The sequence below is a fragment of the Pan paniscus genome, chromosome 10 (genome assembly GCF_029289425.2).
Source record: "Pan paniscus chromosome 10, NHGRI_mPanPan1-v2.0_pri, whole genome shotgun sequence".
Taxonomy (NCBI): Eukaryota; Metazoa; Chordata; class Mammalia; order Primates; family Hominidae; genus Pan; species Pan paniscus.
This window is the reverse complement of record NC_073259.2, coordinates 43,897,201-43,922,624: the sequence shown is the minus strand read 5'-3', so window position 1 is coordinate 43,922,624 and position 25,424 is coordinate 43,897,201. Positions and strand designations below refer to the sequence as shown.

The 25,424-nt window shown below is 40.8% G+C and overlaps 1 protein-coding gene across 3 annotated transcripts in view; it reads right to left on the bottom strand.

Moving 5' to 3' along the window:
* The window catches only part of LIMA1 (LIM domain and actin binding 1), a 107,355-nt gene extending 91,414 nt beyond the window's left edge, over positions 1-15,941 (bottom strand). The window contains exon 1 of one of the 3 annotated variants that reach the window (XM_008951216.5): positions 15,816-15,941. The gene's annotated coding sequence lies outside the window, so the exon portion shown is untranslated. The remainder of the gene's footprint in view (positions 1-15,815) is intronic. The other 2 variants (XM_034935896.3, XM_024931094.4) reach the window with 2 other exon arrangements.
* Between the last annotated feature and the right edge of the window lie 9,483 nt (positions 15,942-25,424).

The following is a 25,424-nucleotide window of genomic DNA, read 5'->3' as shown; positions in this document are numbered from 1 at the left end:
CTCACTACAACCTCCACTTCCTGGGTTCAAGCAATTCTCCTGCCTCAGCCTCCTGAGTAGTTGGGACTACAGGTGCATGCCACCACACCCAGCGAATTTTTGTATTTTTAGTAGAGACGGGGTTTCACCATGTTGGCCAGGATGGTTTTGATCTCTTGACCTTGTGATCCACCTGCCTTGGCCTCCCAAAGTGCTGGGATTATAGGCATGAGCCACCACACCCAGCCTGCCTATTTTTTCTTTTGGTGAAGAATGAGGTCTCACTATGTTGCCCAGGCTGGCCTCAAACTCCTAGCCTCAACCTATCTCTCACTTCTGCCTCCCTAACTGCTGGGGTTACAGGCATAAGCCACCGTGCCCGGCCACATTTATTTTTTTTAACGTCATTTATAAATTGTTTATTATCTCTACAACTTACTTTTTTTTAATTACACAAGGACTTTCTGAATATCATGTGTAACTCCTTGTACAATTGGATTTGCCTCTCACAGCAGCTGTCCTTTCCTAGTGTCTGATTCTTATCCAGATCTCATTAATATTCTTTCCAAACAAAAATGCCGCTTGACTATACAGATGAGTGCCTCGTTTCTGCGGGGTTCCCTTTTGCAGGACACCCACCCCTGACTGCTCATTAATATTCTAGGCAGAGCACAGCCCTGTAAGAAGCCTGACTGACACTGACAGCCCAGGCATTGAGAGAGGATCACTGCTGCTACCCTCCACCACCCAGTCTAGTGCTTTCAGATAAGGGTGGTACTCTGAGTATCAGGATCACCTATGGAATCTGAACCTCTCATATGGAGTCCAAACATGTTAATTTTTGCAGACCCAGAACCTAAACGCTCACCATCTAGACAGATAATGTCAGAATCAGGTACAAGTTTGAACCCCTTGAGCATAAGCCTGAGGATTGGTTATTGAGTACTGGCCATATGCCAGGTGCTTTACATGTTATCTCATTCCATTTGATCTTATTCACTTAATTCTTACACTGCCATGAAGCAATTATTATTATTATTATTATTATTATTATTATTGTAAGAGACAGGGTCTTGCTATGTTGCCCAGGCTCGTCTTGAACTCCTGGGCTCAAGCGATCCTCCCACCTTGGCCTCCCAAAGTGCTGGGATTATAGGCATGAGCCACCGCACCGGGTCAGCAAATATTTATTATTCTCATTTTACAGAGGAAGAAACTAAGGCTCTAGAAATGTTCAATAACTTGCTCAAGGTCACAGAGCTAATAACTGATAGAACTAGGATTTGAAACAATCCCACAGACCATAATGTCCATGTTCTAATGACATATTACAAACCACATCTTCCCGGTATTTAGGGGCTGTCTGGACCGGTCTTATCCTATAAGAGTCTTGAAACTAGGAATATTAAAGGCTGGGCCAGATGCCCCAGCCTATTCCACATCTAAGCCAACTCTGCCCAAGGCTCCTTTTGGCTCAAGTCTGCATATTGAGTCTACCACACACTTACTGGGTAACATGAGGAAAATTACTCTAAGCCTTAGTTTCATCATCACTAAAATGTTCTCTTAGCACATTGCTAAAATAAGTACTTAATAATGATAGCAGTGGTGGTAATAAAAATACCTAACATTTATCGACCATTTACCATGTGTCAGATACTGTCTTAATTGTTTTGCATATATAACTTATTTAATCTTCACAGTAACACACTCAGAATTATTACCGACTCACTTTATGTAAGTGTATTATTGAATAATATTCAGATGAAGAAACTGAGGCCCAAAGAAGTTAAATAAATGTTAGCTCTTTTCATTTTTTAGGAGGTTGGCCTGGAAACAAAATGATCTGCAGCACGGAAAATAAACCAGAAAAGCAGTTCTAGCGTACATGATATTTCAGGGTCAGCTTATTTCTGTTAAATCACCAATAAAAAGAGAATATCTCTAATGTAATAATCTCTGAGAAACTGATGGTTACTACCAGGAACACCAGATCTGATCAAAGACCTGACACCATTTCTCTGCACCATAAAGTCTAAATTGGTAAAAGTTATATCTCTTAAGGATAAAATTTTAGGACCGGGCACAGTGGCTCATGCCTGTAACCTCAGCACTTTGGGAGGCCGAGGCGGGAGGATCACCTGAGGTCACGAGTTTGAGACCAACTGACCAACATGGAGAAACCCTGTCTCTACTAAAAATACAAAAAATTAGCCGGGTGTGGTGGCGCATGTCTGTAATCCCAACTACTTGGGAGGCTAAGGCAGGAGAATCGCTTGAATCTGGGAGGCGGGGGTTGCAGTGAACTGAGATCACACCATTGCACTCCAACCTGGGCAACAAGAGCAAAACTCTGTCAAAAAAATAAAAAATAATAATAAAAAATTAAAAAGGCTAGGCACGGTGGCTTATGACTGTAATCTCAGCACTCTGGGAGGCCGAGGTGGGCAGATCACCTGAGGTCGGGAGTTCAAGACCAGCCTGACCAACGTGGAGAAACCCCGTCTCTACTAAAAATACAAAATTAGCCAGGCGTGGTAGCACGTGCCTGTAATTCCAGCTACTCGGGAAGGCTGAGGCAGGAGAATCTCTTGAACCTGGGTGGCAGAAGTTGCGGTGAGCCGAGATCGCGCCATTGTACTCTAGCCTGGGCAACAAGAGTGAAACTCTGTCAAAAAAAAAAAAAAAAAAGGGATAAAATTTTAGGTATTATCAACACATCAACACCTCTGTCAGAACTCTAAGTTGGGCCAGGCACAGTGGCTCACGCCTGTAATCCCAGCACTCTGGGAGACCAAGGAGGATAGATTGCTTGAGTTCAGGAGTTCAAGACCAGCCTAGGAAAAATGGCAAAACCCCATCTCTACAAAAAGTACAAACAAATAAGTTAGCCAGGTGTGGTGGCTTGAGCCTGTAATCCCAGCTACTCAGAAGGCTGAGGTGGGAGGATTGCTTCAGCCTTGGAGGTGGAGGTTGCAGTGAATCCAGATCACGCCACTGCACTCCAGCCTGGGCAACAGAGTGAGACCCTATCTCAAAAAAAAAAAAAAAAAAAGAACTCTATGTTGAAGAGAACATAACTATAACCTTCCCACAGGGCTTCTATTACCTTATTCATTTGTGTGAATATTTTATCTTCTTGTGCTTATGAACCCCAAATTAGTTTTTTACATAATTGTGGTAATCTTCACATATCTTATTTAGACAGGTAAAAAAGAGTAACCCCAGTTACAGCCTTTGAAAACTGACTTTGGGCACCTGTAATCCCAGCACTTTGGGAGGCCGAGGTGGGCGGATCACGAGGTCAGGAGATCAAGACCATCCTGGCTAACACAGTGAAACCCTGTCTCTACTAAAAACACAAAAAATTAGCCGGGCATGGTGGCGGGTGCCTATGGTCCCAATTACTTGGGAGGCTGAGGCAGGAGAATGGCATGAACCCAGGAGGCGGAGCTTGCAGTGAGCTGAGATCGTGCCACTGCACTCCAGCCTGGGCGACAGAGAGCGAGACTCCGTCTCAAAACAAACAAACAAACAAACAAACAAAAAACTGACTTTGGGCCAGGTGCTGTGGCTAACGCCTGTAACCCCAGCACTTTGGGAGGCTAAGGTGGGAGGATCGTTTGAGCCCAGGAGTTTGAGGCTGCAGTGAGCCGTGACTATGCCACTGCACTCCAGCCTCGGCGACAGGGCAAGACTCTATCTTGAAAAACAAAAACAACTGACTTTGGTCTAAAATTTGTAGGTCATGAAGAACCACCCAAGAACTTTCCTAATCTTTTTTTTTTCCCTTTAAATTAAACAATTACCAGATCAAATTCAAGTCTAACTCCACCTCTCTCCCAATTAATAAAATTTGTTATTTGCTCATTTGGTTCCTTCCCTCCCCGTCCCAGCTGATCATTAACTTATTCTAAGGGCAAACATAATCCAATGAAGTGAGGTTTTCTTATTTTTCCAGTAGTTTTTTTTCACACATAGTAAGAAAAATCTCTTTCAGTAAGTAGAAAAACAGATCATTAAGTCACTAGCTTCAAATTTAAGGTAAAGAGTAGAGAAAAACATAGCTAATTAGAAAAAGAATGTGGAAATTTACAATTGACCAAGACCATCACGACAAAGCACAGACTTCCTCTGAACAGCATATTTCTCCTTTAACCTTTGTACCTTTCCATACTTTAACATCAGATGTACTGAATACCAGTGCCTGGAACATGTAGGGGCTCAATAAATATCTGTTATATGAATGAAAAACAGTGTTACACTAGTACTGAATTGCCACACATCTCAGCAAAGGCCCACCTACATAACTGAAAATCTGCCGAGAAACTACATGCTCACAAGTCTTGCCAATTACATGCCTAATTAAGGTAAAATAGTTCATTAAGGAGTCTTCTTTACAATCTCAAAGCAAAAGAAACACATACGCTTATTTTAGGAAGGCTCCTTCTGTTAAAGATATAAACTTCTTAAAGCAGCCCTTTGTCCTTAATAACTAATCAAGTTTTCTCCAAATACAGGGCTTCTTAGTTTCACTTCTGGACATTTCCAGGAAGGGCCTGGCTTCCATTCTTATCTGAAATTTTAGATGATGTGCTTTTTTTCAGGACTTGCTCAATCTGAAGAGTCAGTTCAGATCAGTTTAACCAATACCTTCAAGCAGGAGAATTAAAATGGATTTACTAAAAAGTGACTCTTCTCTAGGCAAGTTCTTTAATCCTTCCTTTCTTTAAAAGAGAAGCTGGCCGGTCACGGTGGCTCATTCCTATAATCCCAGCACTTTGGGAGACCGAGGCGGGCGGATCACCTGAGGTCGGGAGTTCGAGATCAGCCTGACCAACATGGAGAAACGCCATCTGTACCAAAAATACAAAAAAATTAGCCAGGCATGGTGGTGCATGCCTGTAATTCCAGCTACTCGGGAGGCTGAGGCAGGAGAATTGCTTGAACCCGGGAGGTGGAGGTTGCAGTGAGCTGAGCTCGTGCCATTGCATTCCAGCCTGGGCAACAAGAGTGAAACTCCGTCTCAAAAAAAAAAAAAAAAAAAAAATCTGAGCAGCTACCACATAACAACGCCTTAATAAAGGACAAGCATCACTGAGGCTGATCACATAAAGATGTACCAAATCACACCGCCACACAAGTGATAAAATTTGGCTACTTATCTGGACCAGTGCTAGGTATCTTATTAAGAATTGGTTATAGGGCCAGGCGCGGTGGCTCACGCCTGTAATCCCAGCACTTTGGGAGGCCGAGGCAGGCAGATCACGAGGTCAGGAGATCGAGACCATCCTGGCTAACATGGTGAAACCCCTTCTCTACTAAAAAAAAATACAAAAAATCAGCCGGGCGTTGTGGCGGGCGCTTGTAGTCCCAGCTACTCGGGAGGCTAAGGCAGGAGAATGGCGTGAACCCAGGAGGTGGAGCTTGCAGTGAGCAGAGATCACACCACTGCACTCTAGCCTGGACAACAGAGCGAGACTCTGTCTCAAAAAAAAAAAAAAAAAAAGAATTGGTTATAAACATTTTTTTTTAAGAGGGAGCCTTACTCACTCTCCCAGGCTAATTTTTGTAATTTTAGTAGAGATGGAGTTTTGCCATGTTAGCCAGGCTGGTCTCGAACTCCTGACCTCAAGTGATCTGCCAGCCTTGGCCTCCTAAAGTGCTGGGATTACAGGCATGAGCCACCACACCTGGCCTGGTTATAAACATATTAATGTTACCGTTTCAATTGAATTTTAATGATTAGCTTCTAAAAGCTATATTTAATTCGGGACTGTAGAAAATAGTTATTGAGAGGCATTTGCTGGGTAGTGGTCTTTCAGTTGGCAGGGGAAAGATCATCACTGTCTTTGGGCCTCAATTTCTTCATCTCAAAAACAGGTATTGATTCACACAGGATGCTTATGAGGACTAAATGAAAGGATAAAAGCAAAAGTACTTTGAAAACTGTCAGCTACTCTACAAAGCATTATTTTAAATAAAACTTCAAGCCAGCATTAAGAAAAAAAATGGAATTAAAAAAGACTAACCAATGAAAAGAAATAGAAATTAGAACTAATTCATTATAATGTCTGGTTCAACTAGATGTTAATAAGAAACCTTTTGTTTAAAGCTGTTGCTGAAAATCTTTCTAATCAGTACACTGTCCTATTTCAGAGCATGTGTTAATAGTAAGTATAATGAAAATCATTTCATTTTTTCTTGAAGATTCTAGATAGCTTTTTAATTTTTCTCCTAGAGAATGAAAACAGAAGAAAACTTCTGGTTGTTTGTGGATTCCAGTAATTGGGTTTTAGTTTTGCCACACTGGCTTTTGAAAATGTAATAGGAGTTGATAGACTAGTATAATCCAGAGTAACAACCTGGGAAGTAGATGGCTATAGTGGTAGGAAAATAGTGGCCTGGATCCTGGAAACACCTTGGAAAACTTGCACTCAGATGGAACTTAATCCTGGTTGTCACAGTATCCAAACTTTTGTCCTGCTACCTTCCGAACTCCTCAGAGACTGCTACCTAATTTGAACCCAGATGGACCGACCTCAGCTGTTGTCCAGTTAAAAAAAATACAACACTTTGGATTGCAAAACAAAACAAGACTTGTCCAAATGAAAAGTCCATCTTCAAGGCTTATTCACTCATTCAACAAATATTTATTTAGCATTTACCAAGTCTTTGGCAGTGTTCCAAGTGCTGAAGATATAATGTTAAAAATGACAGACAAGGCCGAGCGCGATGGCTCACGCCTGTAATCCCAGAACTTTGAGAGGCCAAGGCAGGCGGATAATGAGGTCGAGAGATGCAGACCATCCTGGCCAACATGGTGAAATCCTGTCGCTACCAAAAATAAAAAATTTAGCTGGGTGTGGTGGCGGGCGCCTGGAGTCCCAGCTACTTGGGAGGCTGAAGCAGGAGACTCTTGAACCTGGGAGTTGGAGGTTGCAGTGAGTCAAGATCGTGCCATTCCACTCCACCCTGGGTGACAGAGTGAGGCTCCATCTCAAAAAAAAAAAAAAAGACAGACATGGTCTCTACTCTCATGAAATTTCCATTCCACTGGAGAAGCCGGACAATTAAAGACTGTGATTAGTGGTGTGAAGGAAATACAAAAAGAGTAACTGGAGTTGTGGTAGGAACAGGGACACGAACAGCTTCTTTAGGCAGTGATCAGGGAAGGCCTCATTGAGTGAATGACATTTGAACTGAAACCTGAATGATGGGGAGAACATATGCAGCCAGCAAGGTGAAGACAATAGATGGGGGAGTTTTCCAAGCAGAGGAAAGCAAATGCAAAGGCCCTGAGGAAGGAATAATATAGCTAGGAAGTGAGTGAGAAGTATGCGATGACACAGAGATGAGTAGTAGTCAGATTAAATACGGATTAATAACAATGCTAAAGGATTTTAATTTTATTCTATGTGTGATACAAAGCCAAACATTATTATATAAAAGTGTGTTTGCAAGATCAGATATATTTCATGTACTAAATGAGTACTTTGGCCAGGTGCGGTGGCTCATGCCTATAATCCCAGCACTTTGGGAAGCTGAGGTGGGCAGATCACTTGAGGCCAGGAGTTCTAGACCAGCCTGGCCAACATGGTGAAACCCTGTCTCTACTAATAATACAAAAAAAAAAATTAGCCAGGCATGGTGGCGCGTGCCTGTAGTCCCAGCTACTCTGGAGGTCTGAGGCATGAGAATCACCTGAACCCAGGAGGTGGGGGTTGCAGTGAGCTGAGATTGCGCCATTGCACTCCAACCTGGGACAGAATGAAACTGTGTCTCAAAATAATAAAATAAAATAAGTGAGTTCTTAATTGTTTATATGTGCATAATGGCCACAAAATGAAAAGGAAGGGAAAGGTTCTCATACCTAAAAGGCTTGTAATCTTACAAGGAAGCAATAATTTATAAATAGTGACAACATTAATTAAGGTAAGAAATGAAGCAAAAATCAAGTGTTAAGTATAAAGACTGGGGAGGGAGCCACTGATTCAAGTAGAAGAAATTAGAAAAGGCTTTTTTTTTATTAAAAAAATTTAAAAAGGTAGCATTTGATTTGGGCTCTTAAGGAAAAGGATTTCAACAAGAGGGTGGGGAAGGGGAGGAGCATGAGGCTGTGGGAACTGCATGAGCAAAGGCACAGAGGCAGGAAAGAACTGGGCAGGTCCAGGAAACAGAGAATTATTGTAGGGTCACAGTGCCAGGTGGGTGGGTCGTGTTGTGGGAGATAAGCCTAAAAGAATAGGCTGTCAGAGTGGGGGTGTGGGTGTCTTGAAGAGCATGTCAGAAAGTTAGACTGAATTTACTTAGGCATTGTCTCCCCTTAAGTTTGTATATAAATCTCTTGAGGTACTTGATAAACTTCAGGTTCCCAGGCCCATCCCTCAGACACACTGATCTGCAGGTCTAGGTGGGACCTGAGACTCTACCTTTTTAACCACTGCCAGGTAATTCTAACACAGGCAGTTAAAGGAACCATATTTTGAAAATCAGTGCTTTTTTTTTTTTTATGACAACTCTGATAACTTTTCTGCAAGGGAAAAACTGAAGCCAACTCTAAGGATTACTCAAGGACTCAAGGACTCTGGCAAAAAACTAAAAGGGGAATCTGAATTAGAAGACTGATTAAAGAACTCTTATCACTCCTGGGGCAGAATCAGCCAAACTTGGGGATTGATTAAATGTGGGTGGAGAAAAGTATTAAAGTGGTAAGTACAACCTCAAGCTTTCTCCTTAGTGAATCTGGGTGTACGCAGATGCATGGCGTACAGGGACTATCCACATAGCCTAACAGGTAGCTGGAAATACAGATCTGGAGCTCAGATATACAAAGGCATTAAACATATTGGTTTGGTACTTCAAAGTAAGTTCAATACAAATTAAAGAATTAAATATAAAGTGTAAAACGGTAAAAATCAGAAGGAAATGAAAGTGAGTATTTAACCAATCTCTGGATGGTGAAGGCCTTCTAAACATCACAGCACCAGAAGAAATCTCAAATTTAAAAATCCAGGCTGGGTGTGGTGGCTCACGCCTATAATTGTAACACTTTGGAAGGCCGAGGCGGGCAGATTACCTGGGTCAGGAGTTCAAGACCAGCCTGGCCAATATGGAGAAACCCTGTCTCTACTAAAAATACAAAAATTAGCTAGGCGTGGTGGCATGTGCCTGTAATCCCAGCTACTTGGGAGGCTGAGGCACGAGAATCACTTGAACCCTGGAGGAGGAGGCTAGAGTGAGCCGAGATTGTGCCACTGCACTCCAGCCTGGGTGACTGAGTGACACCCTGTCTCAAAAAAAAAAAAAAAATCTATAGATAAGTAATAATATACTATATACAAAATTAAAAGGCAAACTGGTTAAATATTTGACCACAGGACAAAAAATTAATATTCTTAGAAGAGTTTATACAAATCACAAAGAAAAACACTAAGAATGGTTCTGTATGAAGTAGAAGAAGTTGTTAAATAACTTGCCTTGGAGACGTACACCCTCTAGTCACAAAATGAGACATTTTTCACATACATTGTAGATAATGGAGTTTTGTGGCACAGGTCAGCAGGGCTTCTGTGATTTTATCTTACCAGTTTCCAAGTGTCAGTCTATGGGAATGCCTAAAAAAATACCAATCTTTTTGACTGCTTTTTTTTTCTTTTCTTCCCCCAACCCCCACAGCAAGAACCCCATTCAATTTTTTTTTTATACTTCTATTTTCCTGAAAGTTAAAGGGCACAAACAAATTAAGCTGTCCCCAGGCTCCCCTTGCTACTCCGGTGGACACTGCCTTTACTGCATCCAGTCTTTCCTCAGGCTCTATATATCTAAAATTAGGTGAAAGGTTAGAGATGAGACAGAAAGTAATTCCAGAATGTCTAGTGAACAGTAGTAGCTCCAAAGGCATCCTTTCAGCACAGAGGTTGTCCAGTCTTGGGGATCAAAAGCCCAACCCTCTCATTTTACAGATGAGGCTCTGAGTCAATGAATCAATGACTTGTCCAAGATCACCTGATTGGCTGATGACAACATTAAGTTGGGAATCCTGACTCTCAAACAGCACCCTTTCCATTCTGCAGTACTGCTTCATTGATCACAAGCTCTGGCCCCTCAAAACAATGGGCATTTTTAACACCACAATTCCAACTTCTGTATACTTTCCACTTTGTCACTCCACTCACTCTATTTGGTCTAATAAAAGCCTGTGCTTCCCCCACAAAACGCTCCAAATAAAAGAATACCAAACAAAAAACCAACATAATTAAAATGTTAATGCCGAAATAAAAATGGGAGTGGGATTAACCCAGACATAATTCACAGAAGAAACAGAAATGAATGTATGAAAAATGTTCTCTCTCACTAGCAAAGAAATACAAATTAGTTCATTTCTGCCTATCAAATTAGTAAAGATTAAAAAATAATATTCGGGCCGGGCACGGTGGCTCATGCTGTAATCCCAGCACTTTGGGAGGCCGAGGTGGGCAGATCTCCTGAGGTCAGGAGTTTGAGGTCAGCCTGATCAACAGGGTGAAACCCTGTCTCTACTAAAAAACACAAAAATTAGCCAGACGGGCTGGGCGAGGTGGCTCATGCCTGTAATCCCAGCACTTTGGGAGGCCGAGGTGGGCGGATCACGAGGTCAGGAGATTGAGACCATCCTGGCTAACACGGTGAAACCCCATCTCTACTAAAAAAAAAAAAAAAAAATAGCCAGGTGTGGTGGCGGGCACCTGTAGTCCCAGCTACTCAGGAGTCTGAGGCAGGAGAATGGCACGAACTCGGGACGCGGAGCTTGCAGTGAGCAGAGATCGTGCCACTGCACTCCAGCCTGGGCGACAGAGCGAGACTCCATCTCAAAAATCATCATAATAATAATATTCAATGTTACCAAGGCTGCACTAAGATGGGCACTCACAATCACTGCAGTTGAGAATGTTAATTAGTCTAATCTTTACAAAAAGCAATTTGGGAGCAGGTTTAGTATTTTTAAATTTTCACACTCCTTGACCTGGTAATTCAACCTCTGGGAATCTAACCTAAGGAAATAATGAGTCATTTGCACAAAGATTTATGCATAAATTTGTTCTCAATTGTTTTCATTTAATGTAAAACCAAAACACAAATAAATTATGCAACCTCAATATAATAAATTATTAAATAGATTACAATGGAGATTAAATATCCATTTAAACGTTTTCAAAAATTTTTGATGCTATGAAAAATAATATAAAGCAAAAAAAGCAGACACAAAACTGTATCTACTGCAACAGTATGAGTTCAATTACCTTTGTGTTTATGTGAGTGTGTGTATATCAAAGAAAACAAAACCACTGAAAGGAAATATATCAAATGATAGATCTCTCTGGAACAGATTATGGAATATGGGTTATTTTGTCTTCTTTATAATTTGTTTTTTCCACATTTTCTTTTTTTCTTTTCTTTTTTTTTTTTTTGATATGGAGTCTTGCTTTGTCACCCAGGCTGGAGTGCAGTGGCATGAGCTTGGCTATCTGCAACCTCTGCCTCCTGGGTTCAAGGGATTCTCCCGCTTCAGCCTCCTTAGTAGCTGGGACTACAGGCATGCGCCACCATGCCCAGCTAATTTTTGTATTTTTAGTAGAGATGGGGTTTCACTATGTTGGCCAGGCTGGTCTCGAACTCCTGACCTCAAGTGATCACCGGCCTCAGCCTCCCAAAGTGCTGGGATTACAGGCATGAGCCATCACACCCGGCCTGTTTTTTCCACATTTTCTATAATAAACATATATAATTTTTATTTTATAATAATATAAATATCTATAATTTTTATGTTTAAATGTGTTGGCATATATGAAAATAAAACAAGAATTATATATACAATATGAAAAAAGTTTTTTAAAAAGATAAATTTTCAGGCCACTTACATGGAGGTGATAGTAGAAGTCATGGAAAGAAATCAGATTATAAAGGGAGAAAGTATAGTGAGAATAGGAAGCTGAGCAGGGCTATGGTGAACCCGGCATTTAAGGGGCAAAAAGACTGAGTTAATGGAGTATGGGAGTAAGTGGTTAGATTAGAAAGTGGAGAACCAGATAGTAGTCATGTCAAGAAAAGCAAATGAAAGGAAGAACTAGACAAGTTGTTCACTTGGTCAATTATTGCCAAGGGGTAAGGACCCTTAGACAGAAGCCACTGGATACTATGCATGGACAGACAGCTTTCCTGTAGTGCTGGAAGCCAAATTTTTGCTCAGACGCCAAATCTGAGCAAATGTTACCTGTTTAGTAAAACTGACTATGAAATAAAGAAGTCCCGGGGCATTAGCTTGAATTTCAGTTTATGGAGAAAAAAAAGATTGTGGAAATCTAAAACTAAGTAAAGCGGATATTGGGACTAATTTATGGGTAATGAAACAAAAATAGCAATACTTTGTGCAAGACAAAACATATTTGAAGGACTGTAAAGTTTTCCATATCATAAGCTCTGTTACAGAATAATTAAGGGGGAAAATAGATCCACACTTGTTATCAGAAGTACAAAAAAGTTGCATCTTTTTTTCCCCTAAAGATGAAAGTTCTTAGTTTCAGGGTAGTAGTATTTTTTTTTTTTTTTTTTTTGAGACGGAGTCTCACTCTGTCACGCAGGCTGGAGTGCAGTGGCGCGATCTCGGCTCACTGCAAGCTCTGCCTCCCGGGTTCACGCCATTCTCCCGCCTCAGCCTCCCGAGTAGCTAGGACTACAGGCGCCCGCCACCACGCCCGGCTAATTTTGTTTTTGTATTTTTAGTAGAGACTGGGTTTCACCATGTTAGCTAGGATGGTCTCGATCTCCTGACCTCGTGATCCTCCCGCCTCGGCCTCCCAAAGTGCTGGGATTACAGGCGTGAGCCACCGCGCCCGGCCCAGGGTAGTAGTATTAAGAAATTATTTAAAAGAAAATCAAAAGAATGTAAAATTTTCATGGTATCATGTTAACTTCTTAAGAGTGGACACAGGAAGTCTCTAGAAAGTTTTCACGTGTCAAGAAATCATCTGACATGCTGAATAATGGATTGCTTGTTAGGTCAAACTCCATCCTTTTTATGAAAAGAGGTCTTCAGTAGCACAATAATTTGACTGAGTCTTGAGGACTCTGCACCCAGCTTCAGAATAAACTCATCAGTATGGTCCTACCTTATCATCCACCATAGAATCTCAACTCCATAATCATTAAGTAGAAACTACTTCATTTACAACCACTGGTTTGTTAATAACCTGAAGAGGCTGTGTTAAGCAACCTCACCTGGAGATTACTGTATGCAATCTAAAATGAAGTACCTTAATTTTCTATCAAAAAACATACAGTGAAAGACAATAGCAAACTTAAAAAACAATTGCCTTTTCTAATGGAAATTACTGACTTAGGACTCAAGTTATACATTTTCCTATCTGCAGAAAGGGTACAATTCTAATCTAAAAGTCATCTATCTAATAATGTATGGAATTAAGAATGCCTGAAACTAGTTTCACTGTCAATTTAAATAATAAACTCTTCCAATTTGTGGTTAGGTGCCCTATTATGCCAAAGATGTCTAATGAACTCCCACACTCTCAATATTCTTTTGTGTCTGTGTGTGTGTCTTTGATAAATTTTTTTGGTACGAGGGCTCTAAGTTAATTGCAGTTAACTGGTGAAAAATATCAGAGAAAATATAAGAATTTGAAACCTGAAGAAACACTCGTCAAAATTATACTTAAAAACATTTTCCCCACCCACCTATCTACCCTGTCTTCCCCACCCAAGAAAAAAAGAAAGAGAAAAACATTTTGAGGGCATCTTAGCAGGAAAAAGTATCCCGTCGCCAAAATGTGAATTGTTTTAGCTTCTGAAGCTTTCTTTTAGAATTATTAGGTTGAAATTTAGCCCCACCTTTAACCAGAGTCTGGAACAAAGCTTGAGTGTACCAAGTTAAAGAAAGTTATACAATGAGGTAATTTTTACAAAATGGCACTCCTTTGCTAATGTTGCCAATATACTGTTCTCTTCCCAGGGACTACCTCATAACAACACTTCCCAGCCCAATACAGAACAGTGGAAACAGATCCAACTATTTACTAAATGCCACATTAACAACAGGGTCTAATCCCATTTTCCATAGGCCATAGAATTGGAGGAAGAGAGGGTAAGAAATATGAAAGTGATACAAACACATAGATTGAAGAGAATCACTCATTATTACTCAGAGGTTTTTGTTTTTAAGGAAAAGCAGAAGAGAGAATTAAAAAACAAAACAAAACACCTATATTCCCTATGCTCCTACAGTACCCTGGGCTGACCTCTAGTATAGAAATGACCTCACTAATACCATAAATTGTATGTGGATCTGTCTAACCCATTTGATTTTAAGTTCTTTTAGGGTAAAGACGTTTGGCACTTTGAATCTACAGCAGGACTGACATGAAAGGCACTCAATATTTTGTCCAAAGAATGAAATAAGTTCCTAAACTAATTACCTAGTACATTATATGTTGTTCTATCAATGCAAAACAAGAAAACATATATGAACACACACTTTTTTTTTGCCTTCTTTCACGCCAACTCTATAATTTTTTGAAGATCTATCTAAAACGTGATCATCCTGCACCCAGGTTATACCTCTACAGGAACTTAGAACATGTTGTTAGGGGTCATGTTCTTTTGTGTCTACATCATACCTCAGAAGAAAGGATTGGTGTTATTTCATGGCTCCTGAAATATTTAGCATTTGTGAATAGTATTGGTAACTAAGCAGATAAAAGGTACTGTGTTAAACCATTTAAATCAAGAGCAAAAGAAAGAATACTTAATGCAAAAGAAAACCTCTCCCCAAAATGGGCATTGCCTTAAAAACTGATAACTCCCTAATTACCTTTGACTAACCTGAAAAGTCAAGTCAATTGAACCATCTGGATTAGGCAGATCTGGATTAGGCAGACTTATCTTTTATTTTTATTTATTTATTTATTTTTTTGTAGAGACAAGGGTCTCGCTAAGTTGCCTTGGCTGGTCTCAAACACCTGGGCTCAAGCGATCCTCCCGCCTCAGTTTCCCAAAGTGTTGGGATTATAGGCGTGAGCCACTGCGCCCGTCCAAGGCAGACTTTTGAAAGCTGGAGTTACGTGCAAGACAATAGTAGTTCAAATATCTCTCACCAGGATCAGCTAAACCGTTCTTGCAAGCATCAGTAAGGAGGCTAGGAAGGGTGCCAGATGGTTCGTTCCTAGCAGCAACAACTTCAAGCTTTAGTATGTGTAGCCAGGGGTGTACAATTACCTTACATTAACACCAACATATGTCGGGGGCAAGTGCCAGCGATATATACACGATAGCGATTCGGGGATGACACATCGGCTGCAAGGACTGCTATATTCTCAACATTCCTCAAAAGGGTGTAAGTGTCTTAGAGTTCAGCTGGCGTAATGGAAGGGAGAAAAAATCGAAAAGAGAGGGAATGGCTGAAAATGAAGGAAAAAGAGCAGTTGAATATTAGAGTATTTCCCTGGAAGGAGGGTATTTGGAGTTTTAATGAATTGCCACCTTCCTCCACCACACCAGAAAGTATACAGTTAGAATGCAGTGTTCTCGGTGGGAGAGGACGGGGTATTTGCAGCTCCCGCCCTTGGGCAGCAAAGGCTCAGCCCGACGTAAGCACTCCCCACCCAGCGCAGGCCCCAGAAGTGAGGAAAGAACGGAGGATCAGCCTCCCTCGACCCCTTATCTCGAGGGGGAGGGACTCACAGTCCTTGCACTCCCCCCGCCCCAAAAGTCGAAGGAGAAAGAGGGTGTGGAGAGAAGCCGGGGTCTTCCCGCACTCTCCGGTTGTGGAGAGAGAAGGCCCTTACCTGGCTAAAAGCCGCCTTTCCTCTGCGCTGCTACCAGCCCTGTCACAGGTCCCGGCGCTCTACCTAGCGCACCTGTCGCGACCAAGCTGCTAACACCTACTGCTCCTGCGGCCCCGCCCCGGACCCCGCCCACTGCCGCGGGGGCGCGCACGCCAGACAGCCTCCCGTGCGGCCTCGGGCTGAGCGTGCGCGCCACCGGCTACGTGCCCAGCGCTCGCGTCTGCTCCAGTCGCTCTGGCGGTGCGGGGTGCTGGCGATGGGACTGGGGTTTTGCTGCCCGGGGCCTAGTCTACCTCGGCACGCCTTTCTCTGAAGGAGACACGCACTTGCACGACGTGGGCCTCTGTGCAGCTCTACTTTGTCCTTAACTCCTCTGACTCAAAGTTATCGCAGTTTGACTCTGGAGCCACTCAGGTTTTTCCTAAGCTCAACTCTAGCCGGCTAGGTTCCTGGTGCTTTGAGGGTAAGTTTTGTGCAGGGAGGGTGTTTTACAGGAGGCTGTGTGGTGTAGTGGAAAAAGCTGAATTAAGTACATTAATCCTGAAAACGGTTTGACAAGGGCGGATGACGTCCAAGTTCTCCAACAGCTGTTTTTACTCCTCCACTCAGAATAGGAGCTGTGCTAATGGTTTGGAGACCGTCAATTGGCCTAGCACTTGGCCATCCTGCCCCCAAATTCTTGTCCCAGTTCCGTGCCAGCTGCATGATGCCTTTTGATAGTATCCTTCTTTCCTGTACCTCAAGCATAGTAGGGTTTCAGACCACAAGTTTTCTGAAGCTTTTCGGAATTCATGCAGCTTGATGCGTTATTAGTAGGGGCTGCTCGTGGGAAAACGCTTGTAATTACACTTCCTCAAGAAGTTAATGAAAATGTGTAAGGAGAAGAGAGATTTCCAACAGATGATGAATATGCCAGCCAGTTATTGCCTTCTGCCTTCAAATATCCAGCCTAGACTGATTTCTGGATAGGTATTGTAGAAATAAAAATTTCAGACAAAACAAACTTAGATTTTGAATCAGACAACAGTCAAAACCAGAAGAGGCTCAGACACCCCTGCTCTAGCTGCCTAGGCATCAAACTTTATAGGCTGAACACGAAAGTAAAGAAATTTGATTGGCTACAGCTAAGCCTTTGCCTTATTTGGGTATGGTCACATGGGAGGTCCCTAATTATATAACCACTTGGCTGGTTGTCTGTGATTGGTTGAAACTCCATTCAAAATCAGGTACAAGGGGCCGGGCGCGGTGGCTCACCCCTGTAATCCCAGGACTTTGGGAGGCTGAGGCAGGTGGATCCCCTGAGGTTAGGAGTTCGAGACCAGCCTAGCCAACATGGCGAAGTGCCGTCTCCACTAAAAATACAAAAATTAGCCGGACGTGGTGGCAAGTGCCTGTAATCCCAGCTACTCGGGAGGCTGAGGCACGAGAATCACTTGAACCCGGGAAGTGGAGATTGCAGTGAGCAGAGATCTCGCCACTGCACTCCAGCCTGGATGAGAGAACGAGACTCCGTCTCAAAAAAACAAAACAAACAAAAGGTGCAAGGAATACCTCTAAATTTTGGGTTGCTTTCTGGGTACAAAAACAACTCCAAACTAATGGCCTGCTACTTATTTTGCATTAACAGTATCAAGTATCAAGACTCCAGCAAAAGTGGCAGACAGCATGGGAATGCTAAAGAGCATACAATATCAATACAGGATAGTACTCCAGAAAATACGTTACCCTGCATGTGGCGTTCCCTCAATAGATGTCTCCCCTCCCCCCAATATTTTTTTTAGCTCTGTGCTTTAGTGGATACAAAAATTACTTGCTTTCCCAAAGCCTCCTTTTGAAGATAGAGCTAGCATTAGGTTGATTGCTAAATTTTCAGGGATTTTATGAGCCAGTTCATAAGCACAACCATTATTAGAAATCAAATTATATAAGCTACAATTAAATTATCATAAAAATAAAAGTAATAGGCCAGGCATGTTGAGTCACATTTGTAATCCCAGTGCTTTGGGAGGCTAAGGCGGGAAGATGGCTTGAGGCTAGAAGTTTGATGTTGCAGTGAGCTATGATCACACCACTGCACTCCAGCCTGGGCAACAGAGTGAGACCCTATTTCTAAAAAAAATTTTTTTAATAAAGATAATAAATATTAAAAACTCATCACTTTGTGGTTTTTTCCTTCATTTTACTAATAATTCTGCTCCTGAGGTTATTTGTCCATTGTATCCCCTGTGGAAATACTACATATGTTGTATGCATCTCTTCCCAACTCTATTCAGAAATGTCACATTGGTAGCACGAAATTGGCTGTAAGGGGAGTATTTACACCATGGAAATGGGCAAATGCAGCAAGTCAGGGTGTGATTTATTGTTTTGTTGATTTTTCTAGACCATATGTTAGCAAACCTTTTGTGTAAACAGCCAAATAGTAAATATTTTAGGCTTTGTGGGACTTAAAGTCTCTGTCACAGCTACTCAGCTCTCACTGTAGTGCCAAATGTGCCAAAGTAGTCATAGACAATACATAAAGAATGGGCATGGGCCAGGGGCAGTGGCTCACACCTGTAATCCCAGCACTTTGGGAGGCCCAGGCAGGGATCACTTGAGGCCAGGAGTTAGAGACTAGCCTGGCCAACATGGCAAAACCCTGTCTTTACAAACAAATACAATAAACAGACAAAAAAGCTGGGTGTGGTGGTGTGTGCCTGTAATCCCAGTTACCTGGGAGTGTGAGGTGGGAGGATGCCTTGAGCCCAGGAGTTGGAGATTGTAATGAGCTGAGATCACACCACTGCACTCCAGCCTGGGCGACAGAACAAGACCCTGTCTCAAACAAAAAACTCATAGGCCTTTATCTGATAGTGAAGGGAACAATAGAGTTGAAAGGGAAAAATGGAGTAGATACAGGCAAATGTTTACATACATGATACGGTGCAACAAGAATAGCAGAACATACTGCAAAAGAAATTATGTCAACATATTTAAGAATCTTGGAAGAGAATGGCAAATATGCACTATAATTGATGAGACATCTACATATTGGAAGAAAATTACCTAGAGATTTATCTCCAGTACACAGTTGAATAAGCTTCTGTACTGGTAAAGATATTTGTTGCTTTAAAAGAATTGGTGTCAGCTGGGCATGGTGGCTCACACCTATAATCCCAGCACTTTGGGAGGCTGAGGTGGGCAGATCACAAGTGGGCGGATCACGAGGTCAGAAGTTCGAGACCAGCCTGGACAACATGGTGAAATCCCATCTCTACTAAAAATACAAAAATTAGCCAGGTGTAGTAGTGTGCGCCTGTAGTCCCAGCTACTCGGGAGGCTGAGGCAGGAGAATCGCTTGAACTCCAGAGGCACAGGTTGCAGTGAGCAGAGATCGCATCATTGCACTCCAGCCTGGGCAACAGAGCGAGACTCCATCTCCAAAAAAAAAAAAAAAAGAGTTGGTGTCTGCCACACAGATTATATTTCTACTACATTATTGTCTATTTTACTTTTTTCTTTTGAGGCAGAGTCGTGCTCTGTCCCTCAGGCTGGAGTGCACTGGCACGATCTCGGCTCACTGCAACCTCTGCCCCCTGGGTTCAAGCGATTGTCCTGTCTCAACCAAGTAGCTGGGATTACAGGCGTGCACCACCAAGCCCAGCTAATTTTTGTATTTTTAGTAGAGACAGGGTTTCACCATGTTGGCCAGGCCGGTCTCAAACTCTTGACCTCTAGTGATCGACCAGCCTTGGCCTCCCAAAGTGCTGGGATTACAGGCGTGAACCGCCGCGCCCAGCCGATATTGTCTACTTTAAATGTGGCTTCAGTAATGAATATTTGAAATTTAATAATGAATAGTTGAAAGTAAGCTGCATTTTGTTTTAATGGTGCTTTCACAATAATGGGAAAGAAGACTGGAGTGGCCACAGATTTGTCAGAAAAATTTCCTAATGTCATCTTTGGTTCTGTTACCAATTATAATTCAGTATCTGAAATAAAACAAGTCAATCATTTAAAAATATTCTGCATAGTCTGGGCACGGTGGCTCATGCCTGTAATTCCAGCACTTTGGAAGGCCGAGGCAGGCGGATAACTTGAGGTCAGGAATTCAAAACTGGCTTGGCTAACATGGTGAAACCCTGTCTCTACTAAAAATACAAAAATTCACTGGGCGTGGTGGTGCACGCCGGTAGTCACAGCTACTCGGGAGGCTGAGGCAGGAGAATCACTTGAACCCAGGAGGCGGAAGTTGCAGTGGACTGAGATTGTGCCACTGCACCCCAGCCTGAGACAGAGTGAGACTCCGTCTCAAGAAAAAATAACAATATTATGGATAAAATTTATTCTGTTTACCACCAACCCAAAAAAAGGAAACAGTTGGAAATTATAGCTAAATAACTTGAAACCGAAATTATTAAAATTAGCCAAGTACTTAGGTTGAGATGGGTGGACATGTACTTTACCAACCGCTAATGCTACATGGCACACATATCCTACATTATAAATGCATTTATCTCATTCTTTTTATTCTGGCCTGGCAACAAGATCAGCTAATATTAATTTCTTGCAGTACCTTACTTTAATGATTGATATTCTTAAATAATTTTCATTACTTTCAGTTGCACTGCAGTTAAGATCAACTAACATTCAGAAAATTAAAAAATTAATAGAATGCACTATAAAAGCTTTGGAAAAATTAAAAATTGGCATTAGAAAGCATGACTCTCAAGTTGAATATTTGGTTAAGTCATCAGTTTGAAGTCATTCCATTTAATAATTTTTTTTTTGAGGCAGGGTCTCACTCTGTTGCCCAGGTTGGAGTGCTGTGGCACAATCATAGCTCATTACAACCTCAAACTCCTTAACTCAAGTGATTCTCCTGCCTCTGCCTCTCAAGTAGCTGGGACGACAGGCACATGCCACTACACCTGGCTAATTTTTAAAAACTTTTGGTAGAGATGGGGGTGTCACATGTTGCCCAGGCTGGTCTTGAACTCTTGGCCTCAAGCGATCTTCTCATCTTGGACTCCCAAAGCACTGGGCTTACAGGCATGAACTGCCACACCTAGTCAAAAATAGATTTAAACCTCTGCCTGAGAATGTATTACCAAAAAGTAATGAATACATGTCTTTTATTAGAAACATCATTTTAAGTTGTTTTTATTTGTTAAAATCACCTTCTTGGACTTCTTCACTGTGGAAAATAATATCGTTTAAGTGAAATTTTAAAACATGTATTTTGAATTATTTTTTCTTTTTTTTCTGAGATGGAGTCTCGCTCTGTCGCCCAGGCTAGAGTGCAGTGGCGTGATCTCAGCTCACAGCAACCTCCACCTCCCAGGTTCAAACGATTCTCCTGCCTCAGCCTCCCAAGTAGCTGGGATTACAGGCGCCTGCCACCACGCCCAGCAATTTTTTGTATTTTTAGTAGAGACAGGGTTTCATCATGTTGGTCAGGCTGGTCTCGAACTCCTGACCGCAAGTGATGCGCCCACCTTGGCCTCCCAAAGTGCTGGGATTACAGGTGTGAGCCACCATGCCTGGCCTTGAGTTATTTTCAAGATTTTGCAAGTAATAATGTAGAATCAAACAAAATTACAATCCCTGCAATTATACAAAAAGCTAAAAAGATAGCATTATTGCAATCAATAGTGCTAAAACTGAAAGAAGTTTCATTTTAATAAGTTTGTATGAGGTTGAAAAATGGTAATGGATGAGGAATGGTAGTTTAATAGTAAATCAAATGTCAGACTTAAGGACAAGAAATATGTTGGGAAAAGATTAGCAGATTGAAAACATCGAATGATGGTTGAATTGCCATCATAAATTGGCTGAGGTAGAAGAGTTTGGAAAAATTACTGAAAGCTTGTGGAATCAACTGGCTGTGTGGAATTCACAAAAAGAGTATTTTATATTTATTATTTGTAAGCTGTAAGCTACACATGCTTTATATTAGTAACATTTTTATAGATTCATATAGATAGATATAGATATGCACACATTATCTCCCCAGGGAGCTGGTTGTTTATTAGCACATTAATGAGTAGTATATATTTTTAGGGGTAATGTGAAGCTCAAACAAGAAAATGTATGTAAAATACTTGGTATTGCTTAGTACAGACTTGATAATAAATGTTAACTCTGTTCCCACTTTCCACCCTACCTGCTTTGTTCTTTCCTGGACAAGTTACTTAACTTTTCAACCATAGTTTCCTAATGGGAATTACAGGTTCATTCCTAATTGACTTTTGGGGATTCAATAAAATGGCATGTCTTACTTAGCTGACAAACTAGGAGCTTAGATTTCTGTTCCTCCTTCTTCTTTTAGTATATAAAGGTGTAATTCATTAAGCATTTGGTAAAATGAAACTTCTGCCATGTCCTTAGGAATAAACCAAAGAAAAATGTTCCAAAATTATTTATAGTTAATAATCTCATATATTGTTATTTATCTAGATCTAGTCTACTTACTGCCAAACTTTTTTTTCATTTCAGTTTATAGTTATAGTTGATCAATCAGATGTCTTTTTGTTAGGTAAATATTCTTGTTTTTTATTTTGTTCTTATTCCTGGCAAGCTATGATAGATAGGTAAACATTCTTTTTTTTTTGAGACAGAGTCTCACTTTGTTACGCAGGCTGGAGTGCAGTGGCACAATCTCGGCTCAGTGCAACCTCCGCCTCCCAGGTTCAAGGGATTCTCATGCCTCAGCCTCCCGAGTAGCTGGGATTACAGGTGTGCACCACAACGCCTGGCTAATTTTTTTTGTAAAGACGGGGTTTTGGCCATTCGCAGTGGCTCACACCTGTAATCCCAGCACTTTGGGAGGCCAAGGTGGGTGGATCACCTGAGGTTGGGAGTTCAAGACCAGCCTGACCAACATGGAGAAACCCCGTCTTTACTAAAAATACAAAATTAGCCGGCCTTGGTGGTACATGCCTGTAATCTCAGCTACTCGGGAGGCTGAGGCAGGAGAATCACTTGAACCCGGGAGGCAGAGGTTGAGGTGAGCTGAGATTGCGCCATTGCACTCCAGCCTTGGCAACAGGAGCAAAACTCTGTCTCAAAAGAAAAAAAGAAAAAAGAAAATGGGGTTTCACCATGTCTTGAACTCCTGACCTCAAGTGACTTGCCTTCCTTGGCCTCCCAAAATGCTGTGATTACAGGCATGAGCCACCACACCTGGGCAGTAAACATTCTTGAAAAAATATTGTTTACCTTAGATTATAAACTTGAGAATCAAGATCTGTTTAACCATATTCTCTCTTCTGCTTGCCTTCCATAGTTGGAAGAATTGAGTCAACCAAAGAGTAACTATCCACTTCCAAATTATTTTTTACATACCAAAATATGAACTTCTAGGGGGTTTTGTTTGTTTGTTTGTTTTGAGACAGGGTCTCACTCTGTTGCCTAGGCTGGAATGCAGTGGTGTGATCGTGGCTCATTGCAGCCTCAACCTCTGAGCTCAAACAATCCTCCCACGTCAGCCTTCTGAGTAGCTGGGACTACATAGGCACATGCCACCACATCCTACTAATTTTTGTATTTTCTGTAGAGACAGGGTTTCACCACGTGGCCCAGGCTGGTCTGAAACTCTTGAGCTCAAGTGATCCACCTGCCTTGGTCTCCCAAAGTGCTGGGATTACAGGTGTGAGCCACTGCACCCATGAGATCTCTCTTTTTTATGGCTGAATAGTACTCCATTGTGTATAGGTACCACATTTTCTTTATCCCATTCATCTGTTGATGGACACTTAGGTTGCTTCCAAATCTTGGCTATTGTGAATAATAGTGCTGCAATAAATATGAGAGTGCAGACATCTCTTTGACAAAGTGATTTCCTTTCTTTTGGGTATATACCTAGGAGTGGAATTGCTGGATTGTATGGTAGCTCTATTTTTAGTTTTTTGAGGAACCTCCAAACTGTTCTCTGTTGTAGTTGTACTAATTTATATTCCCACCAACAGTGTACGAGGGTTCCCTTTTCTCAACATTCTTGCCAGCATTTATTATTGCCTGTCTTTTGGATAAAAGCTATTTTAACTGGGTGAGATGATATCTCATTGTAGTTTTCATTTGCATTTCTCTGATGATCAATGAATGATGTTGAGCACCTTTTCGTAAACCTGTTTGCCATTTGTATGTCTTCTTTTGAGAAATGTCTGTTCGGATGTTTTGCCCATTTTTAATTGAGTTATTAGATTTTTTTCCTTATACAGTTGTTTGAGCTCCTTATATATCCTGAGAAAATATTTGCAAATATTTTTCTCCTATTCTGTGGGTTGTCTCTTCACTTTGTTCATGGTTTCCTTTGCTATGCAGAAGCTTTTTAACTTGATGTGATCCCATTTGTCCATTTTTGCTTTGGTTGCCTGTGCTTGTGGGGTATTACTCAATAAATCTTTGCCCATTTCAATGTCCTGGAGAGTTCTCCCAATGTTTTCTTTTAGTAGTTTCATAGTGTGAGGTCTTAGATTTAAGTCTTTAATCCATTTTTATTCGATTTTTGTATATGGTGAGAGGTAGGGGTTAAGTTTCATTTTTCTGCATATTGGATATCCAGTTTTCCCACCACCATTTATTGAAGAAACTGTCTTTTCCCCAATATGTGTTCTTGGCACCTTTGTTGAAAATGAGTTTACTATAGATGTATAGATTTGTTTCTGGATCCTCTATTCTGTTCCATTGGTCTATGTGCCTGGTTTTATGCCAGTACCCATGCTGTTTTGGTTACTATAGTTCTGTAGTATAATTCAAGGTCAGGTAATGTGATTCTTCCACTTTTTTTTCTTTTTGCTCAGGATAGCTTTGGCTAAAATATCTAAAATATAAATTTTAGATAAATTTACATCTAAAACATAAATTTTAGATAAATTTACACCTGAAACATACATTTTAGACAAATTTACACCTGAAACATACATTTTAGACAAATTTACACCTGAAACATACATTTTAGATAAATTTACACCTGAAACATACATTTGAGATAAATTTACACCTGAAACATACATTTGAGATAAATTTACACCTGAAACATACATTTGAGATAAATTTACACCTGAAACATACATTTTAGATAAATTTACATCTGAAACATACATTTTAGATAAATTTACATCTGAAACATACATTTTAGATAAATTTACATCTGAAACATAAATTTTAGATAAATTTACATCTGAAACATAAATTTTAGATAAATTTACATCTGAAACATAAATTTTAGATAAATTTACATCTGAAACATAAATTTTAGATAAATTTACATCTGAAACATAAATTTTAGATAAATTTATATCTGAAACAAATTTTAGATAAATTTATATCTGAAACAAATTTTAGATAAATTTATATCTGAAACATAAATTTTAGATAAATTTATATCTGAAACATAAATTTTAGATAAATTTATATCTGAAACATAAATTTTAGATAAATTTATATCTGAAACATAAATTTTAGAATTGCTTTTTCTATTTTTGTAAAGAATGTCATTGATATTTTGATAGCATTGCATTGAGTCTGTAGATTGCTTTGGGTAGTATGGATATTTAAACAATATTGATTCTGCCAATCCATGAACATGGAATATATTTCCATTTTTTCATGTTCTCTTCAATT